This window comes from Lepisosteus oculatus, chromosome 9 (genome assembly GCF_040954835.1).
Source record: "Lepisosteus oculatus isolate fLepOcu1 chromosome 9, fLepOcu1.hap2, whole genome shotgun sequence".
Classification (NCBI taxonomy): domain Eukaryota; kingdom Metazoa; phylum Chordata; class Actinopteri; order Semionotiformes; family Lepisosteidae; genus Lepisosteus; species Lepisosteus oculatus.
In genome coordinates, this window is record NC_090704.1 from 23,865,774 (window position 1) to 23,890,402 (window position 24,629).

The following is a 24,629-nucleotide window of genomic DNA, read 5'->3' on the forward strand; positions in this document are numbered from 1 at the left end:
TTTGCTTCAGTTTATTAAAGAGTTGAAAAAGTTTTGGGGTCGCTTTACCTGTTTATACCTGGCGTACAGGTAAAGCAGCTGTTCTCTGCTCGCTGTCTGCACCAGTCCACGGAGCTGCTCAGCTGCCGCTTCAAACTCGGCTTCGAGCTCCGTCTCTTCCAGGCGATACCCCAGGTCACCAGCACCGCAACCTTCCTCCCCGAGACCCAAGTCTGAATCCGAATCTGAACCACCGAGCGGCTCTCCTGTGTCTGGCCGAGCCGGGTCGGTACCTGAACCCGTAGCAGAGTCGGGGGAAGACGATGGAGAGCGAGACGCCATATTGGAGTATGTCTATAAATATAAATGTTATGATCGTAGTTTGAATTTCTCGAATAATCTAAATCAATCTCCAGGAAGACAAATTATATTAAAATTACTCTCTCCTGCAGACAGTATCAAGATGATGGCTAACCGTTTCAGGACTTGTTGCTCACCGCGGTCCGTTAACCGTTCGCTCCCCTAAGCGGTCCGAAGGGAAACCAAAAACACAGAGTAGATAAGTTCCTAGTCCATACAGTATATATACACAGTACAGATGGAAAAAAGAAACGCAACATTTTCTGGAATGAGAATACTATAGTTATAGCTTATGTACTTTCACAAAAAGTTGGCAATTTGTTTTAAGCCCTCTGACCAGGAATACAGCTTGTGCAGTGAGGCATTGCAACTTGCCAATCACACGAAAGTTCATTAGGTGCACTTGTTGGTGCACAGTAGAACGTTGATAGTTCATCTGGCTTGCCTGGTTTTTCAGTAGCCAATTCATTCATGTATCTAATCTAACCCTTTCTTCAGGGACGTCAGGATATCAGCGTCCACATCATAGTTGGGATGTTTGTTCCAGGCCCCAAACCCTTTGAATAAAAATATGCATTTCCCTGTTTGGTAGATTATTTAAACCTCTTATATTTTTTAAATCCAAATAGTTTCCCCTAGTTCGTGCTGCACTACTAAATCTTATGAAGTGCACTACTGTAGGTCAGTAGCTTTGAGGATTTTGAATACTTACAGTAAATCAGGTCTTGCTATAACTATGAATAGAATTATGAAGGCTAAGACTGTTTTATTTTTTTAATGGTATAGTACACCAATAAGATATTTACAGACAACTAACAAACCATTTTGTGATTTAGTTTAAAAGTGTCTGGTCATGCATGTGGTAGTGTGCTCACCTATTTGAATAACACAACATTATACAAAAACATGAATGCGATTATTTTTATTTCAGAAACAGTAGATCAGCTAGGCAAATGAGGTTCCCATCATTAGAACTCCTTTTTTGAGTTTTCATTGCAAGGAGTTTCCCCTCCATGTGAAACATGTTTGATGGTGGCAGATGGATTATTACAGGAAGGCTCTGGATAAAGCAGTCGACATCTTCGACAGCAACGATGGTTTTTTTGGCATCTTCCTGGAGTTTGGAATTACAGGGATCCCTGGAAACACAGAGTGGTTTGACATGTCACTGTTCCAGTTTCTTTATTCCATGGCAGCAGGTAAGATAGACTTTGGATACAGTTCTACCCAGAGGCATCTTAATGTCAGGTTTATTCAATAAGAAGCTATTTGATTAAAGGTGTGTGGTAATTTGGCTATTAGACAACTGTTTTTCAGTCATTTCAATCACATTCATAACTATTATTCCTGTCATCTTCTATTGGACTATTCACCCCTGATCTGTACTATTACCTGTCCATTAACCAGTTCAATACATGAATTTCCCTAAATGCCTATTGCCTTTAATTTAAGAAGAACATTATCAAAAGCATCTTTAAAATCTAATCATATCATTTTGTACGTTCTGTGTGTTTACTGCTGTCACTTGTTTGAAGAATTTTAACAAGATGGTAAAGGAAGAATGACCTTTTCTAAAACCATATTGACTACTGCTAGGGTCTTATTTTCATATGAGCGATCCTGTTGTTTAGTTCTAAAGTGGTTTTCATAACTTTACTTGTAAAAGAAGGAAGACGTATTAGCTTATATCTTATATCTATCATATAAGTCACATTTAGTCATATTTACTATACCGAGAGATACTGTAGAAGGGAATGAGGGAGGGCACTGAAAATTGAGAAAATAGAGTACTGTTGAAGAGGACTGCCAAAGATTGATGCACTGGACAATGGACTATTTAGAAGAAGAGAGATCAGGGAAGAGTAGAGGTGCACAGTTGACCACTTGATCAGAGTGGAGCTTAGAGTTCTGCCTCACCATTCCTATGGAGGTAGCAGAGTCAAAACTTGCCGTTTGCAGAACACTAAGGCCAATTTGTATACAAATCAGTTTGTTTTTTAAAGGATTCTAAATTTAGGATGAATTCCCCCATTCTACATAAATTCCATCCAATGTCTAATTCTGAACCACACTTGTCACTAATGTGCTACACAAAATAAAATCCAAGTCACAAACTAAATACTCACCATATGGAGTGTTCTGAGGCTTATTCCTACTGAATCTGTCCAAACTAAAAACTTTTTTTGAAGAACTATGAGCACACAAAGAAAACAATTTAGGAATATTTCTTCCACAGCTATTATACTTGAACTGTTACGTACTGTATTGATCTTGATAAATTTGTAGTCATTATTCATACAGAACATTCAGCATTGGCCACCATACAGTAGCAGTTGCTATTCTTGTTGATTGCAATTAATAGGAATGTCTTCTAGAATGTTATTTGATGTACAAATGAGCATTCTATTCAAATAATTTCTGTAGTGCTAATATTAAAAATACAATGTCCAAATTAATAATTAAAGTTTGGGTAACTAATCCATACCTTGTGTTTTTGAGGCTCGTTGTACTCATCAGGCACTTGAAATGGTCCAAAGCTTTCACAGCTCCCACGTCCACTGGATGTTCCCTGGGCTCTTAACTTTTCCAAAGATGGATTTGTTTCATTCTGAATTCTGACGTCTTTTGACCTATTACCCATGATCTTATGCTTTATCATGGAGCCAAACTTTTTCAAAGGATGTTTCTTGACTTTCTGGCTCACATTCACATCTTCATCCGGCATATTAACTGCAAAGGGGATGTTGCTGTGAGAGAGAAGCCCTTCGCTCTTAGAGTTTTGGTCAGTTGCATTGGGGTCCTGTAATGTTTTGCTATGTCAATGCGCAGACAACTCTTGCTTTGGGCTGGACTGAGATTTTTATCCTTATTAAGGCTGGGATTGTACACATACCAAGATGAGTGTCCGGGCAACTCCTGTCACAAAAAAACAAAAAGTTACAGTTCAGTGATTGTTCAGTGTAAATCAAAACAAGTAACACTTCTCTTACTGAAAAGAAGATAAGGATTATGGGGTGTGTATATGTTTTTAGCACTGACGTTAACACTAGAATAAAGGCAGACAATGAAATATAAAATAATAAACCAATGTGAATGTTTACAATTGCATGTATAGAAAATAATGCATCTCAGTTTTTTTTATGATGCAGACATCAGTTTGGAAATGTAGACAATACTTTGAGCAAGTCTCTCTATAGTAGCATTAACTCACCTGATTGCTCTTGTACTAATTGAATAAGAAAGTGATAAAGCTGACATCCACAGACACGTGAGTTTAGAACGTATGCTATGAACTGACAGTAGGGATATTTCTGAGATGTTACACAGTGTTAGGGAAAACAAATCTGGATTTGTAGTTTTATTGTAAAGGAAAATGCACAACATAACTATCATCATATTTACAAAATAAAAGTTCCATTTTCCAGTACTTTCTACACAAATGTCTGTTAATTAGGTACAGTAGATTTGATTTACAGGTCCATCCTACTTTCATAAGAGAAATTTTTACAGGTTTGGAACTGTTGGTCATACCTCATCAACCACATCATGCTAAGAGGACTCCAGAAGTCGTGTTTTAATACAGTCTGGCCTCGAGGAGCTTTTCTTCCCTAAAGCCTTACACTGCTGTACTCCTTCTAGATCCTGGACTCTTTGAACCAGATAATCTCCAGGCTTCTCTCGTGTCTCAGAAGCTAACAAGGTGTCACACCAACAGCTTCTCCTAGGGAACGTGATGAGCAGGGCTTATCCATAGTGTCTTCTGGCTGGAAACTGTTTTCAAAACCACTTGGGACTGTTGGAGAAAAGCCTTTTGGAAACTTTGTCATAGAAGACTGTCGTTTTTTACTTCTGACTGTTCGACAAATAACAGGTGAAGGTTCTAACTGGTCCATTTTGGTGCACATGAGCTGCTCAGTGCTCCGGGTTTCCATATCAATGGCAGCTTGAGGAGTACTGGCTGGAACAGTTTAGCTGAATTTTCTTTAGCAGACTATCTGTGACTCCATGTACTATTTCAGAAGAAACAAGGGAAACTTCAGAAAACTGAGGACTGGGTATTGCCTCTTTGTTGTGCTCACTAGTTATGTTAATATCACCCCTCACCTCATCAACGATCTCACTTGCTTCTCTGCTAATACTGGTCTCTGGTGAAAGGGATGAACATCGGGAAGCTGAATGTGTCAGCTTGGAAATGTTGGTCACCATAGAACTGATTATGGTTTTGACCACTGTCTCATTTCTGGTGGCTACAGCTTTCTGTAGAACCTGTTGGGATCCAGTTTGGCACAGCAATTCATTGTGAACAGAGCTAGCAACCTGCTGAATCTTGTGTGGTTCATGAAACACATTATTATCCTGTTTCACAACTGTTATCTCCTGGTTTTCGGACAAGTCCTACAACACACTGTCAAAGAGGTCCACAGCTATCTGACTCAGCAAAGACACAGACATCTTCCCTGGGATTTCTGTAGAAGTTTCCTCTTTTATCAAAGTAGGGTATATCTGCAATAGCAGCTGTGTTATGATGTTTTCCACAGTCTCAGTACACACTAAAGTCATATTAAGTGATTCTGTTGATTTAGCCATAGAAATTTCCTGGAGCCCAACTAAGGAAACCGGTTCAATATTCAACGGTTCTACAGGGACACTGAGTGGTTTGATTTCAGAACTGTTTTCAAGATGGGAGTCTCTTTTCAGTTCCTCAGAAGAACTGTTCTCAATTTCTGATGTAACGATATGATTATATTCATGTATTGCGACATTTCTTTGAAAAAATAGAATAGCAATATTATGGACAATTAATTGACTTTTATATTTCTAAATATCACAACATGATCGAATTTAAGTCATTTTAATAAACAATGAATAGTCACCTATGCGTTACAATATAAACATTTATACTGATTTAAATCGCAAACGAGGGTTTAAATTTATGTGTTTTTTGATTCACAATCAGACAAATGCAACATTTGCAGAACTGGTCCTCACACTGAACGCATTCTCTTTCAATAATCTTTTTTACCAACAGGTCAGTGGAGTTGCCATGGGCACCAGAATGGGACCCAGCTATGCCAACATTTTTGTCGGCTGGGTAGAAGAACGCTTCTTCGCTTCCTACACTGGCTATGTCCCTGACCTCTACAAACGATATATCGATGACTGCGTTGGTGCCGCCACATGCTCCAACGATCAGCTTGAATTCTTCCTGCACCATTTCACCAACTTCCACCCGTCCCTCAAATATACGGTTAACATTTCTTCCACCACTCTTCCGTTTCTAGACATCCACTTGTCTATTAACTACCCCCGACTGTCCACTTCAGTTTATTACAAACCCACGGATTCACACAGCTACCTCCTGTACAGCTCATTTCACCCCAACCACACTAAAAACTCTCTTCCTTTTTCACAGTTCCTTAGGTTACGACGATTATGCAGCGACGACATCGACTTCGAAAACCAAGCCCTCGAAATGTACTCCTTTTTCATCAACAGAGGATACCCCAGCAGTGTGATTGACAGGGCCCTTGCCCGAGCCAAAAACACCCCCCGGACCATCAACCCGATCAGGAACTCCCGCCGTAACAACCGCATTCCTTTGGTGCTTCCTTACCACCCTAACACACTTCCTATCCCCAGGACCATTAACCAGAACTTTTCCATCCTACAGGATGATCCCTCCATTGGGGCCCTCTTTTCTGATCGCCCTATCATCTCATATCGCCGACCACCTAATCTGCGTAACCTCCTTGTCCACAGCTCCCTTGACCGCCCTCAGCAACCATCCACACCAGGCACTTTCCCTTGCAAAAGAGCTCGCTGTACCACCTGCAAGTACACAGCCACCACCACACTCATTCAAGGCCCCTCAGGACAATTCCGGATCACCCAGACAGCATCTTGTACCTCCAGCAACCTTATTTACTGTATCTCTTGCAGTAAATGCCCAGCCATCTACATTGGGGAAACAGGAAGGAGACTCGGAGACCGCTTCAGAGAACACGTCAGGGCTGTGAAGATTAAAGATCTCTCCAAGCCCATTGTTTCTCATTTCACCTCTGACGGCCACGACCACTCTAATCTCTCCGTCTGTGTTCTCAAAGACGGTTTTCCGAACTCATACATCAGAAAGACCACCAAAACTAAAATTATTCTGCAGCTAGGATCACACATTCTCCCTTCCCTTAACGACAGATTACTGTTCTTTTAAATTTTCTCCATTCATTGGAAGTTTCATTTCACACCTCTCTGCACCCATTCTGACTTCACACCTCTTGATTGGCCTCTCTTTCTGTCCCCTGCTCCCGCCTCTCACTCCTCCTCCCTCTCAACCTTTGTTCTCCCGCTACTTTACCTTTGCCTACTGCCCTGTCTCTCTCACACCTGAAGAAGGCTCCACGGCCGAAACGTTGTGTTCTCTTTCTTCTTTTTTTCAGCATGGAATAAACCTATTACTTGTTCCTTTGCAGCCTACGCATGCTGACGCAGCTACCCACATAAATTGATATCTTTGTCTTCTAAGTATCTTAATAAACTTTCAGCATAGCTTTCTCTCTGTTTAGATTTATTTTTCTTGGGATCTTGGGATCAAACGTGGAAAGATTAGATTGTAATCATTTTATTTTTTAAATACATTTTAGAAAAGTGTAATCTATACTAAAAAGCTGTACACCACCTGCTATAAAGATACATATTGTAATACTTTCGGGCTCAGATAGGACGGACACAAGAACTCAGATTTGCGGAGTTAAATCTCAACAAAACAACAACAAATCTCAATATCTAGTACGAATTATTTGTAATACAAACCAAAAACTCTCAAATTCCTACAATTAGCATAGCCTGCCCCTTATGCAAAACTAAACCCTCCTCCCATCCCAGTTTATCCTCTTTATCATAAACAAAATCCAATTTTCAACATACAGCATTACACAAAATCAATACATCAACACTCTATACTCAATAACGATAATTCACAAACAGCCAGAACATGTAACTCCACATTCCCAAACAGACCTAATTTCCATAGCCCCGCCCCTTATGTAAAACCAACATCCCTCCCCTGTTGTCTCTCTCCGCTGGCCTTTGTAATCGTTTTTATTTTTAAATTAGTTTAGCAAAGTCATGTATTTTAAAAATCTTAAGATTTCTATATTTATGTCTTTATTTAGTGGTTTCATTAGTGACAAAGGCTAAACTTTCTTGGAAAAATGTCTTTTATGTAAATCATATTTGCTATTAATTCATTTAGGGCTAGAATATGTTCATTGTCTTCCAATGAAAGAAGGGTTCCTTTCGCCGTAAATGTCGGGTTGACATTACAAGCTTGCCACGCCCGGACTGTTACACCAACGTATTAGCATGTTAAAGCGATTTCATTGAGGAGCCTAGCTTTCTTAACTAGTAAGTACTGTACTTTTGGAGGGGGGGAGGTGTCTTTCGCTGGAAATCTTGTCCCCTTCTACTTTGAAAATACCTGTGAAACCGGTTTAATTTGTCACAGCCAGCACTCCCTCAGAGAGGGGGGTTGTACTCGTTAATGTCTAAACCGGAACACATCATTATATCTCATTTTGTATTTCTATAAAAAAATCGTTTGCCCAGCCTGACACTATTGTTGTTATTGTTTTTATCCTGTAAAGCGCTTTGAGGAGCCACCTTTAAAGGCGCCATATACAATAAAGTTCATTATTATTACTATTGTTAATTTGCTGGACAGAGAGGTGAACATTATTACGCAGAAGACAAAGATAGCGATTTACGTTGCATTGTGCATTGTGCTGCTGTAATACAGTTTAAAATAATTAAAAGTCTAAACAGTATCAGCTTTATTTATGGGTTGCAATTTAAAAAAAGTCAAAAACCGCACTCAAAATGCAATTAAGAGCTTTCTGGCAAGAGGAGACACCCAAATTAATAATGTCACATGCCACTGTTTGTGCATGAACAAGGTTATACTGCTAGTTCCTTAGATACGCGATTAAAACGTTTTTAATAAAATGCTCTTATTCACTCATAATCTGACAATTTCAGGAAGACTAAGGAAGGACTAAGGGAATTGTCATCTGTTGTTGAAGCTCTGTGAGCTAGGTGACTTTGAGACCACTTGTTATCCCAGGTTGTTTGAATCGCCACAATTCAAATAGAGAAAAAAGAACTGACTGACAAGATTTAAGATGTGGCTGTCAATGTTGGATTAAAAAAAACACGTTGCCTGACGTTAGTTGCATTGCTTGAAAAATAATTTTATTTCGAGAGACTGGATAAGTAATTCAAGTGTTTTTTTAACTTCCTGAAAAACAAATAATAATTAAACTACATGTGCAAACGTTTTATGATATTTCGCTGTTGTGAATGTCTGTGGAGTGTATCTTATTTGCCTGTCTGTCCTGGCTGTGCTCTCTGGGTACAATGGGGACAGATGGGTACACTCAGTGTTGGGTATTTACTTTGCTTTGAGATGCCACTTTTAAAGGTGATATATAAAATCAAGGCTTTAACTTGCTTTGACTCCGCAAGTCTGAGTTCTTGTGTCTGTCCTATCCGAACCCGAAAGTATTACAATATGTATCTTTATAGGAGGTGGTGTACAGCTTTTTAGTATAGAATACACTTTTCTAAAATGTATTTAAAAAATAAAAATGGTTACAATATAATCTTTCCACATTTGATCCCAAGAAAAAATAAATCTAAACGGGGAGAAAGCTACGCTATTTTATTAAGATACTTAGAAGATAAAGATATCAATTTATGTTGCATTTGTCTGATTATGAATCACAAAACATGTATTGAAACCCGCGTTTGCGATTTAAATCAAAACGTGATTTAAATCAATATTAATGTTTATATTGTAACGCATAAGTGACTATTCATTGTTATTAAAATTACTTAAATTCGATCAGAGTGGGAGTCAGGAACCTAACCCACAGCGCCACCAGCAAGGTCATATGCAGAGTGCTGAAAAAGCACTACAGAAACATTATCAACAGACAATGTACAGCGTGTACTATTCTTGTGTTGCGGTATATGAATATAATGATATCTTTATTAATTTCTTTAGATACACAATTCCATATTATATTCCCTTTTAATCAAATTCTAAAAGTATGCTTGTTGACTCCAGTATCACATTAGTTAAAGACTTCGAAGCTTAAAATGTTTAGGGAGAAACAAAATACTGGTGTGTATTGTTTAGTACCGAGACCAGCCATATACTGTATGTTTATGTTCCAAAATTAATACCATTTATGGCCTTCGCACACGTTACAGTATGCTCCTATTCTTTTTATGCTCAGCTACTAAGATTTCCCTTCAGTGGTAAAATTCCATATAAATATTCAATACTTAAACTGGCACAGTAAAGACATTTAAATCTTTCTACGACCGATCAACGCACCACGAGTGCCCGTCGGTCAACCCATCACGTACCGCGGTATTTTGCATCATCTCGCGTCACGATGCGCAATGACGTAGCCAATTACCCCCGGTACGTGCCTGTGCCGCGCACTTTGAATGGCTGCATCTGTAAATCCAGGGTACAACGTCTATGATTTTTTTGTCATAAAGAAATTACTATTGGATTTTAAGTCTTTTTTTCCTTTCAATAGTTCGTTTTGAAACGATTCACCAGAATGTATTCTTGAGGAGAGTAATGTTTGTGAGATGCTTGCCTTGCCTCGCTTCTTTTAGTCAACTGTTGACTCTTTGTCAACTGCTGCAGTTCAGTTCTACAGAGCTCTGCTGGTTTAAAATGCAGAAAATGAGCTCTAATCGCATAAGATTATTCCAGTTTTGCCACAATGCTCATGTCAAACATGGACGACCCCTAAAAACAAGAGCTATTTTTGCTTTGTAGGCCACTACATCACCTAGAAATGATCAAGGCTGCTTGACCCTTCTTCTCTTGCCACAGGTTCTGTTCATCTCCCAGAAGCACCAGTGCACCCACAGACTGGCAACAGACACTAGTATTGTTTAAGTGCCCTTTTTATTTTCAAGTGATCTCAACAGTTAACACTGTCCAACACCCAGGACACATTGTACAGTGTCACAGTTCTAGAGCAGTATACAGTATGTAGTACTCTTTTATGTGTTTTTGGAATCATACAGGTTTATTCTGTATAAGCTGCCAGACCACGATGAAGGAAGAGGTCTGCGATACCTCTACATGGATGACCATACCAATGGCTGGGTATATGGGAAGAAATTGGTGAATGACTCCAAGAGTGCAGTGGGGCAGACTTTGCAGCCTTTTTTTGTCCTACATTATAAAAAGGTAAGAAACCTTTATTTATAATCTGTCATCTCCCAGAATGTGAGGTAAGGATGTACATTATCTTTTCAATCTGTTTATTTTCACAGGTTTCTCCTATAATTCAGAAGCCTTTTGTGCAATACAAATACAAATATAAACTTTGTATTGGTATTTTTTATATTCCTTCCTAAAAGACTGTGGACATTGGGTATCTTCTATACAACGATCAACCTCCAAAGTCATTTAAACCTGCTCCTTCATCTTTTGGACACAGCAAAGGTAAGTAACATTTTATAATGTACAAGACAGAAGGACACAGAAAATGGGGGGGAAAAAAACATCATAGACAGCACAACAAACAATAGAATTGTATCTGCAAAGGAACAAGTAATAGGTTTATTCCATGCTGAAAAAAAGAAGAAAGAGAACACAACGTTTCGGCCGTGGAGCCTTCTTCAGGTGTGACACGGATGCTAAAACGGGCACAGTAAAGACATTTACTGTAAATCTTTCTACGACCGACCAACGGACCACGAGTGCCCCTTTCGGTCAACCAATCAAGTACTGATGATGTTTTTTTGCGTCATCGATGCGCGACGCCGTAGCCAATTACCTCCGGTACATGTCTGTGCCGCGCACTTTGAATGGCTGCGTCTCTATGGCTACTGAATATATGGCTTTATTCACTCATTCTCTCATTCATAGTCATGGCCTACACTATCTTGGTCTACATACATCAAAAACTTTTTAAAGATACAACAGATAGAAAATCAAGGTACTGTATATTTATATACAGTCACTACATTTTTTAACTTCATAGCAACTAAAATGTTTATACACTATTAAATGATTTGATTTGATTTCCTTCTTAACTTGATTTTCACTGTCTTCAGGCTCCGTTGATAAATCACACGCAGCAGACAAAACATCCATGACAGACTTTACAAGCAAGCTGGAAAGCTGATTAATTGCATCATGGTACATCTGTGAACTGGGCACTGATGGTGCAGTACTTTTCTGTGGTCTGTGATCCTTGGCAGTCAGAGACATTTTCTCTGAAATCCTTTGGGAAGACTTAAATTCCGTATTTGTATCACACTCTTGAAAAAGTGAAACATCTTTCTCATTTGTGTGAAAAGTTGGAGAATCTGGAAAACTGAGGCACTGCTTCAACAGCCTTTTCACTGATTTCTCAGTAAATGAATACAACAACTGCATAGAAAGCTCCGAGGACTTTGGATGGGATAAATCCTGAACTACTAGACGGCTACAGACAATTTGCTGTGGCTCCTGGTACTTGAGATGCACAGGACGCCTCTTCAGCTGAAAGCTTTTCAATGTTCAAGTTAACATTATTGGAATGGGTATGAAATGCTATATTCTCAGTGACGAGACCAGCAACACGCCAAACACGGGACCGGGGAACTTGATTGCTTTTACATGTCAATTCATTTTCTTGTTCTGCTGTAGTGTAGGTTGATCCTGAAGCTTTGATGAAGCATCAGTCAGGACTCTATAGGGAGTGTCCTGACTCATGACTTCTGTGTCATCTGTATAAGAATCAATCACCATCCCAGGCACATTTATGGGTGGAAAACGTTGAACAGAATATTCTCTACGGTTACTTTTAGTGTACTCTTTATGGACAGTGTCTTCTGCACTAGACATCCTGTCTTTCCCATATTGTTCACCAGAGAGGTGCATTGTTTCATAATCTGGCTTTAAGACCACATCTGAAACTTTAAGATTTTCAAATGTAGATAAAACAGAATCCACCAGTTCACTTGCTTAAGGGTTTCTTCTGAGGGTTTTGCTTTGCTCCTGAGCAACATCCTTTGTCATCCCTATTTATTTCACTCCTGATTGTTTGCAATATCTGACTGCCAACATCCTTGGCACAGATGATTAAATTTGCCTGATTTTCCTGAGTAGTCCTGCTTTGCCTTGAGAAATCAACATTCATTAACACACCTAAAGGTTCTGAATCTTCACTAAGATGCTTACGGGGTGCCGAGTTTGGTACTGACATGCTTTTCTTAGTCAAGTGTGGTTCACTAAAGCTCAGGTGTGAAACCTGGACTGAAGGAGGAAACATCTCAAGTGAATCTGCTGATCTCTGCTCTTTAGCAGATAAAACTTTCCTTGCTTTGAACAAAGACAGGCTCTTCTGATTCCAAAAGTGTTTCAGTTTGTTCTTCACAGTTTTGAAGAGTTCCTCAGTCATTGTCCTAAGGTGCTCAGCTGTTCTAGTATCAGTTTTAATTTCTGATGTTCCTGGTAACAGGGCTGTATCACAACTTTCTCATTTAACTTTGTAGTCTGTTGAGAAAGAAATCTTCTAAATGCATGTAGCGTAATGTAGTCTTTCTTAAACATCATCAACAATATCTGAAGCCAGTTCAGTGTTTTGCACATGAGAAGAAGAGTCTGAGGACATTGCTTCTTGAGCATGTTTTGTTGCATCCGGTGTTTTACATACATCATCAGCTGTACTGTTTGGTTGCTCAGGGAGATGGGCAAGTCCAGAAGATATATATTTTGCAGCTGCTTTTTCAATAATTTCACTTATTATCCTTGTTGCTGTACTATGGAATACAGAGCTGGAGGTCCTCAGCATCTTCTCTGACCCTTCACTTTCTGCATCTGATTTAATGCTCTGTCCAGAAGGTACTCCAAAACTGAAGTAACAACCTCTCTAGCCAGAAGGCTTTCATCTGAAGCCTTCTTTGCCACTGTTGTGCAATAAATCTCCTGGTCTAACTCTTTTTTTCATTGCTTCACAAATGGCTCCAGCAGTTTCTACTGTATAGGTGCACAAATCTGAAATATCTGACACAGAATCAGAAAACACTGAATTTGTTGGTGAAGAGCAGACACTTGAGCTCTTTGCATTGCTTTGAGCACGAGAACTGGAACTAGATACATCTTCTTCAGTCTGGGTGAGTAAAGATTTGAGCTTTCCAAATATAGTCCTTCCAATGCCTTTTGCAACTGAACTAAAGTCAAAAGTATGATCAATGGATCCTGTTTCTGTGCTGCCTCTAGAAGTTTGAGGAGCAGCAGCAACATTTTTTTTATTTTATTTATTTTTAGAGAACAAAACCAAACCATTTTACATATGAACATCCATTATTCAGCCTTACATTGCAGGCACAAATTCCTGTTTGTTCCCCTAATTTTTACAATTATATAACTTTTTAACAAAACTATATACATTCAAAAGAAGGAAGATGTATACATTTATGAATATGAAAAGGAAGTAGACTATATAAATGTATCTTATTACATTTCAGTTATTCTGTATCTCAACAAAATCTGACCTTAAAGGTTTAATGTACTGAACCCATCTAAACCAATATTTGACCATTTTTTTCATTTGTAATTTTAGAGAAAATGTTATTTTTTCCATTAGATATATTTCTTTTATTAATTCAATCCAATCATTCATTGGTAGATCTGTGAGAAGCCACTTTCTTGTTATAGCTTTCTTCCCTGCTGATATAAGGACTCCAAACAAATATTCATCCGTTCCCCTCCAATCAAAATCCAGTTTACCAAAATATAAAGCCTCAAATGTAAAGGGTACATTCCTTTCAAATATAGTTTCCAGGGCCTCATGTAATTCATTCCAGAAAAGCCTTATTTTAGGGCAGTTCCAGAATATATGCCAATGATTACCTTGGTTTCCGCACTGTCTCCAACACTTAGCGTTTTCCTCAGTATGGTGCGCCTTCTGACCCGGAGTAATGAAAAATCGAACAATGTTTTTCCAGCAAAACTCTCTCCATAAATGCCACTCTTCATTCGAAATTCTAACTTCACTTTCTTTCACCCATTTATCTTTTATATTCTCTGTAGAATATGATTTCTTTTCCATAAAACTTTTATATAATCTATATTTAATACCTTTGCCTAATTCTGATTTGTAGGCTTCTATAACTATTTTCACTACTCCATCATTAACAATATCTAAATCTCCCCTTAAAATCTCCTTATTAAAATAATGGCTACAAACTGAAAACTTTGTAGCTGATTCTTATCCATTATATTACAAAATGCAGTTATTCCTTTTGTAATCCAAAATTTAAATCTATTATCCAATTTATTTGGTTTAAACTCTGTATCATAGGCGCACCATCTGAGTATCTTCATTGCCTCACCTAAATTATACTCTTTTGTGATCATATTCAATGTCCTTAATTGAAACTTTATCCATGGATTGAATATTTTTTCAGTAATTTTGTCTAAATTTCTATTACCTAATAGTGCCTGAATTGGGGGGCTATTTACAAGGGACAATTCAATATCTTTCCATCTGGCTTGATATTGTGGATTACAGGAATTAATGAGAGGTTTAACCTGAGATGCATAATAATAATCTTTTAAATATGGTAAAGCCATACTCCCTTTATCTTTTGAAAGTTGCAATGTTTTGAAACTAATTCTAGATTTTCTCCCCTCCCAAATAAACCTAGAAATCATCTTATCCCATTCTGAAAATTGTTTTGTAGAGAGTTTTACAGGGAGAGCTTGAAATAGAAAGAGTAACCGAGGCAGTAGACTCATTTTTACAGATTCAACTATAATACCGAAATATCTTTTGGTAAATAGACTCCTAAATATCTCATTGAACTTTGGGTCCCACTTAAGGTGGTATTTGCCTTTTAATAAATCAGGAGGGTTGTAATTAAAAGTTAGAATTTGTGTTTTTTGAACATTTAACTTATAGCCTGCCAGCAAGCCAAAGCTATCTAAGAGTTTCATTACTTCTAGAAATGAACTAGTGGGATCCTCCAGATATAATAAAACGTCATCTGCGTACAGTGCTATATTTTTGCTCATTACCTTGTGTAGTTATACCTTTTATTTTGTTATTTTGTCGTATCCACTGGGCTTGTGGCTCTATATATAGAGCAAAAAGCAATGGAGATAAAGGGCAGCCTTGTCTAGTCCCTCTTTCTAAAGTTATTCTATCGGATAAATAACCATTTATTTTAATTCGTGCTGTTGGTCTATCATATAAAGTTTGAATACCTTTAATAATATTTTCACAAAACCCAAACCTACCTAAAACCCTATAAAGGTATTTCCAACTAACAGAGTCAAAAGCTTTCTCAGCATCTAGGCTCATCAAAGAAGCTTCTAAATTATGTTGCTGAATATGGTTCATGATATGCAATGTGTGTCGAATGTTATCATGGGTTTGTCTATTTTGAATAAACCCTGTTTGATCATAGTATATCAAATGAGGGAGAATCTTTTCAATTCTTTTAGCCAGTATTGCTGTATACATTTTATAATCCACATTAAGGACTGAGATTGGTCTGAACGATCCACAATCCAATCTATCTTTCCCCTCCTTAGGGATAACTGAGATGATAGCCTCTCTCCATGATGGGGGCATTTTCCCATCAATAAATACCAAATTACAAGCAGAAAGAAGATTTGATATCAATTCAGCTCGGAAGGTTTTATACCATTCTGAATTAAAACCATGAGTTCCAGGTGATTTATTAGCTCTGAGGCTCGTAATCACTGAATTCAGTTCTTCTCGTGTTATAGTCGTTTTTAATATATTATTTGGATCTTCCGTAAGAGTTGGTAAACTGAGAGATTCCAGAAAAGTATCCATCTTTTCTTCACTTTCTGAATGGGGTTGTGTATATAATTTTCTGTAAAGATGTGTTAAAGTGTTTTGAATTTCTTCCCATTTATATAATACACCATTACAGTTCTGGTCCCTTATTTTATATATTGTATTATCGGTCTGTTGTTTTTTTAATTTTCTTGCCAACAGCTTTAGTGATTTTGACCCTGATTCATAATATTTTTGTCAAGTAAATATATATTGTTTTCAATTTCCTGTGTATGTAAGACATCTATTTTGTTTCTAAGCTTCTTTATTTCTTTCATGATTTGTGAATCCTGTTTTTCTTGATGTTTTTTCTCCAACTCTTTTAACTTTATAGTCAGATGATATAATTGTAGTTGCTTTACCTTCTTCTTATGACTACTCAGAGCAATAATTTTCCCCCTTATAACTGCCTTTAATATATCCCATATCATCTCTGGTCTCACTTCCCCATTATCATTCTCCTCCAAAAATCGTTTTATTTCTTGTTTTATCTGTTCTTTACATTGTGGATTGTTCAACAGACTTTAGTTCATCCTCCATGTTGTATTTTCCCGATTACTTAATCGTATGGACAATGACATAGGAGCATGGTCTGAAAAATTACTTCTACCAATATCACAATCTTGGATCCTATGTCTATCTCTCTTGTGTATAAAAAAATAATCAATCCTTGAATATTCCAAATGAGGGAAGGAATAGTGAGTGTAATCCCACCCACTTGGATAGAAATCTCTCCAAAGATGTATTATTCCCATTTCCCCCATCAGTACATTAATCTTTTTATACATTGACTAATCTCTCTGAGAAGATATATTTGTAGAATCAAGCCTGGGGTTAAGACGCACATTCCAATCATCCCCACAAATCAGTACCCCTTGTGCATTAACCATCAAATCGACCATTTTTTAATAAAAATTAAAATCACTACCAGGTGGAGCATATACATTAAGTAATGTTAGTAATTCCCCTTCAATTTTTCCCAATACGAATACATATCTCCCCTCCTTATCTTTAACTTCTGTAAGCAACTCAAATTGAACCTTTTGAGATATCAGTATAGCCACTCCTCTCCTATGGCCAGATTTATATGAGGAGAAATAGATTTTTGAGAAACCCATTCTCCTTAATTTCTCATGTTCCTATACACTCAAATGTGTTTCTTGTAAAAAAGCAATATGAGCCCCTTTCTTCATTTTAGACAAAATCTTACTCCTCTTAAGAGGGTTAAGCACTCCATTAACATTAAATGGAACTATTGTAAGGTCTTGCTTGGACATACTTTATGTAAATGGTAAAACTTTCAAAATCTCTCCCATACAACATATGTTTCATATTGTTAAACATCCTCTTCCTATAATTTTTTTCTAATAATGCACCACAATCAAAAAACACAATAAACAAAGACATTAACCAAACAATCTTAAACAAAACTGTATCCATCTCCGTCTCTTTCAGAGTACTTTCTTCCAACTGTGCGGTTCTTTTCAAACGAACCCTATGTGGGCTTCTCTCCGTTAGGGAAATCCTCCTTCTCCTCTGGAGGAGGGCCCTTAAGTAGGGGGCGGTGGCAAATCCGAACTTGTATGATAAAGAGAAAAAAAAAGGAGTGTAACCAGAAAAATAAAAAGTCACTCTGGTCGTAATCACCAAGTATCTGTCCCGACATGTACAAATTCTCTTAAAACATGGCTGGAAACTTATTTTTTTTTAAAAACCCTTAACTATTAAATCACGACCAACTCACTATCAAATTTCTTCAATCTTGCGAGGGGGGTCTTCTCCTGAAACTCTGTAATTTCTCCTGATATTGCTGTTTTGAGGATTGGTCTTTCCCAGGACCACCCCGTCTTCCAGCCTTCTGCCAAGTAAACAGTCGCTTGATGCTGCTGAATGGTATAGGCAGGTGCCGTCTTGGTAAAACACCCGCAACCTCGCTGGAAATGGAGTCTGAAATTTTATTTTCGGCGATTTCAGCTCCTTTTTTACTTCAGAATATTCCATATGTTTTTTTAGTACTGTTGGGGGGTAATCATTATTACCATAAAAGCGTTTGTTATTGTGGAAGAGTTCTTTCTTTTGCCAAGCTTTACGCAACACTTCCTCTTTTATCTTGTAGCTTAAAAACGTGGTGACAATGGAGCGCGGTTTGGCGTCAGGGCCTTTAGGTCTCGGCGCTAACGCTCTATGCGGCCTTTCAATTCCCAGTTCCACGTCCTTCGGTAAATCAAGTTCCCCCCTTAGCAGATTTTCAAGGAAGGTGACCATGCAGCGACCCTCCGATTCTTCGGGGATTCCGTAAATCCAAATGTTTTCTCTGCGCGATCTTCCTTGCTTGTCTGTTAATTTAGTTTCTAAAGTAATTTGTCGTTGCAAGAGTTTCTTTATCGCAATTTCTCTTAAGACCCTTGTTTCCACTTCGATCCGTCCCTCTGCTTTATCCAGTCTCTTATTAACCTTGCTCAGCTCCTGTTTAATATCCATAAGCTGCTCTTTATTATCCCGTCTGAAGTCTCTAAGTTCGTATAATATTTTCTGAAGACTGGCGTCTGCGCCATCTTGTTCAGAGTCCGTTGAGCTACTTCGACTATGGTCCGAAGTTGCAATTTCGACATTTTCCACGGTCGTTAGTTTTCTCCTGCTTCTCCTGACAGCCCCTTCAGCCATAGTTATTATTTTTTCAAACGTAATGTAGAAAAAAAAACACTTTTTCAGGGCTTTATTACAAAGTTGCTGGGAGATCCGTATTTATGCTGCCTTTCCCATCCGCATTCTAACCGGAAGTCAGCAGCAACATTTTTATTGGATTCTTGCAGATATTTATTTGTTTCAATACAATTCAGTGCAAACAAAACATTTTCAAAAACAGAATTTACAATGTCCTTGGCAATAACAGTGACCCTATTGTTGGGAATCTGAGATTTTGGACTTCTTTTTTCCAAAATGGAGATTTCTGCAGCTTCTGGGAGCAATAATGACTCTTTTGAGTTACTCTCATGTAAATTGTTACCCACAGGGGTGAAATCCCGCTTTGTTTTTTCAACGATCTGAGAGACTATCTGCTCAACAATTTCAATGATTTTGGCTTTAGAGATCCCAAAAGCAATATCACTGTTTGCTCTTTTCATTCCCACACTTGATTCCGAGGAGTGAGACTTTAATTTGAAAGATGGGGGGCTACTGCCATTTGTTCTTTTCTTAGTCACTTTTGCCTCATCTCTCTCATTCTGCAGGGCATCAGGACTCTGAAGAAGGTAGTTCTTCTCCACAGATAGCAGTGTACCTTACCTGTCCATATAAACTCTTCTCAATCACCTTCCTTTCACTAAACAACATTATGATAAAAATTAGTGTGACATTGTTACTACATGGACAAAATACTAACTAGATTTTGCAATATTAAACAATGGTGACTAATTAACAATATATAGGCATCTTTTCTAGTGGTAGAACAATTAATCTATTTTAAAGCACATTCCTGTGTAAAAAAGATGGCCTCCTAACCATGATGTTGTGGGAAATCCTACATCCAAGGAGCAGGACACAGTCTTTGTGGATTCAGTTGTTTTATTGAGCTCAATAATAACATCAACGCGCGTTGGGTCTGCCCCGCAGGACAGACGAACCGCAAGGGTTTCCCAGCTCTTATATACAGTATGATCTCAGGAAGTTGTTTTGTTTCATAGCTTCATGTGTATTCGTCTTGCCCTTTGATATGTAGCATGAGTTGACCGGTTGGTCCTGTCTGAAGTCCTGTCCTTTGATGCGTAGCTGTAATTGTTGGAGCTGCTTAAGAAATGTTAAAACACCCGACATATTACACAATGTGCCTGAACCAACACTGTAGTGTTGAATACAGATATATATATATATTTTCCATCAATGATATATATATATGTGTTTTTCTACTTCAATGATTATGTTCGTACTTTTTCAATTTACCTACTGGATGTCTAAAACTTGCTTAGGTTTTTAACTTTAATATGAGAGACTTATAAAATAAAAATCACCACAACAAAATAGGACATTGGAAATTATAAATCTTTAACTTCAAACTGCAACTGTTCCATAACACTTTAGCAAGTATGGTACAATCATGTTCCTATGTGAAGAAAGATCACTGGTAGTTAACATCATTGTGTTTTCAACAACAACTACTTGGTCAGGCGCAATGTATCTAACCAGTTTCATACTGGGTACTTCATAATTGACACATAACAAATACAGTTAAATTCAGAAAATAAATAATAATTCTATATTGAAATGTGCAGAAATATGTCATGTTTATGTTTGTACTCTGTTAACTTCATAGAGATTAGACCTTAGAGAATTTAAAGATTCTGTGAAACACGCAGTTTGACCAGAGGATCCCAAACTTTTCCATACAACTGTATGTTGCTGCTGCATCATTCAGGACAAAGCCCAAAATGCGTTTCCAATGCATTTGATGACTTAGTGTTACTTAGTTGTTACTGCCCTCTGGTGGTTGTTGATTGAAACATAACATCCATTCTAACATGACCAGACATTTCTCCCATTGTCAATACTTCAGCAAAACATTTTATACCGGTGCCACAACATATTGTTAGTTATTATGATAGAAATGTGTTTTAATATGACTAATATATTATTGTTGTAATGCAGTATGATCAGAGTTATACATAAGTACAATACAACAGTTTATTTTTGCGAAGGTTCAGTTAGTGTATTTTGACTGCTGCTCTAGTCATTGTCAATATCAATATTCAAAGTCAATGTTCTAGTCATTACAACAAAGCCAGTCTATGGTAAACTATATCTAGGATTTGGAAAAATGCACATGAGCTAACACGAAAATGTGCACATGTACTGTACTGTTAACAGACTGATTCATGCATTTGCAAAGAGAGAAAAAGCAATTTAACGAACGCAGCTGGGGAAGTGAGCTCAAAATAGAAAACAGTTCCTCTTTAAACATTTACACATCACCATACTAAAATGATTAAAATAAAAACTTTATGTACGCACTGATGCTTAACATACCACAACTGCAGCATGTAGGACTTACCCATCAGACAGCTGACTGATCAGAGGGACTTCATGAAACCAGTTGGAATCAGTAGTCACCTCTTCAGTGGAGTCAGGTGAAATATGAACTGACCCAAGAGAAAAGAATTATTGCCGCATTAGAATTCTCATGGCATGCATAAAAAAGTGATCAATCCAATTAACATCCAAAAAAGGCAGAAAAGATGTATTTATTCATAGATACAATTAGGATGCTGATTAAGATTTATTTATCGGTTTACCCATATAATTTAAATCATTTTCACAACACTTTTACTGCACCAGACTGTGGCACAATGGCTGCCCAGAGATCCCCAGACTTATTTGGAACCTTCTTCAGCCTTAACAGTAGATGTTACCAAGCTTTCAAAACCCAACACTTGTGCATTAATCATTGACATGTTTTTATCTGAATAAGCTATACAAATAAAACTGAACTGAACTAAACTGATTTTTTGGATTATATGTTCCATTGTCTTTCACAATATCTTTCACCCAATATCAGCACCCACTGAATTTCTCTGCAGCTGCACTGGAAAATTTGTCAAAACATAACGTTTTTCAAAACCTTTATTTTTTCTAGAAACAAATGAAAATACTGACCTTTGGTGATTTTAGAACTCTTCTCATTAGCAACGGTAACATCTCTTTCCTCCGTGCTAATGATCTCAGTAAAAGCTGTGCCACAGAGAAAACATCCTTTTAGTTGAACTGTCCTTTCAGATAGTTTAGATCAATAGATGCTGTAAATGTTTTTATAACAACATGCAAAATGTGGATTACAGAAATATTGAATATAATGTATCTACATATTGTGGCTGGAAATTAAACAATCTGAAGATAATGAAGGATTCCTTCTTAATGTATTATTTTCTGATGCCTGCAACTTATTGCGTGTTTCCCTTTAAAAAGTTTTGATCTCAGTACATACATATTATTCTTTTCATACAGACATATGATTGAAAAGCTTTGGAATTTCTTATTGTAGGTGTTTATTAAACAAATTCTACAATTCTGTAATCAGTAGTAAACCTGAAGATGTTGTCAACATGCATCATTCCCTCTGGCCAACAAACTAAAACACAATAAATTGTGAACTAAATCTCAGTTGTACCACTGCAAATTATTGGATCTAGAACCTTACCCTGTTTTCCAGACTGAAGAATCTCATTAAAATATTGCCTTTTTATTCTGTCTTGCATTTCTCTTTCAAAATCCTTCCTTTCCTGTAAACTCTCATTTAGCTTTTGCTGCTGGAGAGCAACCTTCCTTTTATAGAATTCAAATGCCTGAGAATGACAGAAAACCTTTCACAAGTGGCTATTCTTTAAAGAAAAAGGAAAGCCTCTCAACAAAAGATGAAAAGGTCCATCTCATTGTTGAACATCTTGTATTAAAAAGCACGTTTTTCCATTACTCTAGTATTTAATGACAAATGAACTAGCTTGCAACCCAACATGTTGCTAGTAGAAAACTTCCCGTCCATAAGGTCACATATTAATTTAGTATCAGACAGAAGCTGTTGGGCACCACTGAAATTCCAGCTCAAGTAAAAACTACAGGAGACTCCTGGAGTCTGGTCAGAGCTCAGAAGAAGAAAGGCTGGGTCCGACATTACTTGGATGAAAGACTCTGTGTGTAGTTCAGAACCTTGCAGGCTGGGTATAAGAGATTGAAGCAGCAATGTCTCTCCTCTAATGCTTAGGTAATGAAGAGGAGAGATCATCAACCACCCTCTTGGATCCTCTTGGGGAGATACCCCTGAGGGATACTTTAGAACAGCCAATTATGCAAAGCAGCATGTCTCTGGGATGTTACTTGGAATTAAAACCCACAACACGCAGAATAAATGCCACACAGGGAGGTGCCCAAGGCTGGAGATAAACCATGGGCTTTGGAGATGCAGTGCTATAACCATGAATTGGAGGCACCAAACACTACCAGAATATGGTGCTTTGGCACCTCTGTAGCATATCTTGGCATAACCACCCTAGAGTAGACACACAATATAAGAGGTGCCAACATACCTTGCTCATTGTGGTCACTGAGGATCCAAAAAGTATTAGTTTAGGTTATTAATTTAAACCTATAGGTGGTCATCTTGGAAATACAACAAAATATAGCTGCAAGGTCAGTGTCAGGTCCGGAATTTGCATGAAGAAAAGTTCACCTTAAGAGGATGAATCCAAACATCCATTACTCCAGTACCTTTTTGTGCCTTCTAGCTCTGATCTCTTTCTTCAGCTGGGCCTGTCGCACCTCCCTCTGGGCATCTTCCTCTGTCCTCATCTGTAAAGCTCTCTCTCTGATTTTCCACATCTGTAGAGCCGTCAGTGAAAAGGCAAAGCAGATGACAAACAGCAGAAAGCTAGATTGTGTTGAGCACAAAACAGCTACGCTACTAGACATTTATATTTATATATGTCACCTGCTTATAGGTGGTACATTAAATATTTAGGATTCTGTTAGATCATGTGGAGCTGAATCTCTCCCCTTTTTACAATCTAGCAATTGAGGCCTTTGGGCATTTTTCAGCATATTACAGTAGGAGCATTCAGCAGCTGAATGTGGTCTGGGAAGCCCAAAGACAAAATAACTGGGAAAATAACATACCATACAGCAATGTACAGTGAGAATGCGAGAAAAAAAAACAACAAGAAACATGATTAAGCTGATGTAGAAAACGATGAGGCTAAATACTATATATTGATAATGCTGTTGATTTGAAAGCTGATAAATTAATGAAAGGGGTGAATAAACTATGTGTTTTAAAAGTGAGTTAAGCTACAGTGTGGAATGTGAAATGGAAATCTAATAAGTAAATTGATTCTTAAAATGTAGAGAGCCTTGCAAAATATATTTTAGAAAATATATTTCAAGGATGTGACCGCTACGGGCAGAATTTTAGAAAACAGTGCATCAACAAAGTGCACCCTGTTTAGGTTACTTTAGAAGACAATGTACCAAAACAATATATGCTGTCTGGGTCATTAGATTAGCCGAAAGTAACTGATAAGCTTTGAAAAAGGGCGGAGCGGTGGCTCTGTGGCTAAGGATCTGCGCCTGTGGCTGGAAGGTTGCCCGCAGCCGGCAGAGGAATCCTACTCCGTTGGGCTCCTGAGCAAGGCCCTTAACCCCAACTGCTCTAGGGGCGCTGTACTATGGCAGACCCTGTGCTCTGACCCCATGCTCTCTCCCTGTCTGTGTGTCTGTGTCTCTCCTGTCAAGCTTCCCCCTGACGTGTTTGACAGGATCTGGGCCGTGGTGAACAGTGGGAAAGACGCCCTGTGGAGAGTGAGGAACATGGGGCTGTTCAAAGGCATCGAGGTCCCAGTCAAGGCAGCAGGTAGCCTGGCC

General features: G+C 38.0%; 1 protein-coding gene, 2 long non-coding RNA genes and 1 pseudogene across 4 annotated transcripts in view; 2 read left to right on the forward strand and 2 right to left on the reverse strand.

Moving 5' to 3' along the window:
• LOC138241222 (acyl-CoA-binding domain-containing protein 6-like) overlaps positions 1 to 24,629 on the forward strand; it is a 496,682-nt gene that overhangs the window by 240,893 nt on the left and 231,160 nt on the right. The window lies entirely within an intron of this gene.
• The window catches only part of LOC138241247 (deoxyribonuclease-2-alpha-like), a 119,495-nt pseudogene continuing 96,244 nt past the window's right edge, over positions 1,379 to 24,629 (forward strand).
• LOC138241219 (uncharacterized) lies at positions 19,776 to 21,649 on the reverse strand. 2 transcript variants are annotated; one of them, XR_011190403.1, is made up of 2 exons: positions 21,274 to 21,649; positions 19,776 to 20,012 (listed from the first exon to the last, which is right to left on the reverse strand). It is a non-coding gene; the product is annotated as an uncharacterized lncRNA (long non-coding RNA). The 2 variants fall into 2 exon arrangements; XR_011190404.1 differs by having other exon boundaries at positions 19,776 to 20,015.
• LOC138241216 (uncharacterized) lies at positions 21,781 to 24,195 on the reverse strand. The gene is made up of 3 exons (XR_011190400.1): positions 23,481 to 24,195; positions 22,417 to 22,561; positions 21,781 to 21,950 (listed from the first exon to the last, which is right to left on the reverse strand). It is a non-coding gene; the product is annotated as an uncharacterized lncRNA (long non-coding RNA).